We start from the raw sequence: 1,458 nt of genomic DNA, 5'->3' as shown, positions 1-1,458 counted from the left end.
ATACGCGGTCTTTTCCCCGCCCATAGAAAATGCCTTATCATATCATCCAGTTGTCTGAAAGTGGAGGACGGTATCCGCATTGGCAACATCATTGCAACATAGCCGAACTGCGGGGCAACTATCATCTTTACAACATTAATTTTCCCCCACAACGTGAGTTTCAATTTCCCCCACTTATCAAGATTCGTTTTTATCTTTTGAAGCAAGGGGTTAAAGTTTAAAGGGGACATATTATGCAAAATGCACTTTTCCATGGTTTTCTATCAGTAGTATGTGTCCCTGGCGTGTCTACGAACCCCCCAAACATGAGAAAAGTCCATCCTCTCTGTCTTTTGCTTTCTCCACCTTTCAGGAGATGTGTGCTCAAACGGGCGAATTGGAGATTTTCCCCTGATGTCATCAAGAAGGGCGATGCCCCTCCCCCCGGGTGGGTGACACTCCCCGAGCTAGGTGTGTGTTCCGCCCCCTGAGTCCGTGTTACAGACGGTATCGTTACTTCCCTCGCGAACACTGGCTTTCGGTAGAACAATGTCGAAGGTACAGCGAAACACAGTAGTTGCTTTGTTGTTGGCTGCACAAACCAACACAGAAGTCTTTTTTTAATCCCTACGCCCGAGGATCTGAAGACCCAGTGGATTGGTTTTATTTTTGATGGAAATGTTCCCGCTCCAACTCCGAAAGTGTTGTACGTGTGTGCTAACCATTTCACCTCGGACTGCTTTCTCAACGAGGGCCAGGACAACGCAGGATTTGCTACAAGTCTCAAGATAAAGCTTGGATCAGTACCGACTGTCCGTGACCCAACTTTGAACTCGGGAGCTGTAAGTTTTACAATTTTATGTTGCTTTACTGTTTGTTCACGAGAGCCTGTTGCGTGTGTTGTTAGCATGGCAGCTAATGTAGCTAACGTTTAGCATCGTCGACACGCAGCCGGGTACAGATTGCATGCAATTCTTCTGCTTGGTATCGCCGTGTGACATTGATTAAAGCCACCCTGTTAAATGTATTATACAGTAAAGGCGTTTTAGCTGTCTGTAAAGTCAAGCCGGCAAAATTCGGCCTAAAAATAGGCTCTGTAGTGATTAGCATAGGTGTCCGGGCTTGTTTATTAGTGCTGTGAAAGTTATTATTGAGAGTCATGCCTTATGATGGCCGTTTTAACGTTTATATCATGTTTACAGATACAGTGCCTGTAGGGAATATCTAGATAAGCGCAGAGTTAAGGGGATATGTCCAAGGGTATAGTCCGTAATACCCATGTTTTGCATTTTGCACATATAGTGAGCTATTTGCAGCATTTACAAGCTATTGACAACCCAATTTACACATAATTGAGTGCATTTGTTGTTATCATTTTTGCACTGCTTGCAGCTGTTGCCATAACTACACATTTGAGGAGTTGTTGGTGTAACCTCTGTTTCCTCTGTTCAGGCCAGCACATCAAGTGCATCTATACAG

The 1,458-nt window shown here is 44.6% G+C and overlaps 1 protein-coding gene across 1 annotated transcript in view; it reads right to left on the bottom strand.

Moving 5' to 3' along the window:
• Positions 1-1,458, bottom strand: part of sp100.1 (SP110 nuclear body protein, tandem duplicate 1) — a 28,001-nt gene that overhangs the window by 11,872 nt on the left and 14,671 nt on the right. The window lies entirely within an intron of this gene.

This window comes from Seriola lalandi, unplaced genomic scaffold (assembly GCF_002814215.2).
Source record: "Seriola lalandi dorsalis isolate HSWRI2012SDOR001 ecotype SW California unplaced genomic scaffold, Sedor1 jcf7180002054969, whole genome shotgun sequence".
In the NCBI taxonomy this organism is placed as follows: Eukaryota; Metazoa; Chordata; class Actinopteri; order Carangiformes; family Carangidae; genus Seriola; species Seriola lalandi.
This window is presented reverse-complemented; position numbering and strand designations above follow the sequence as displayed.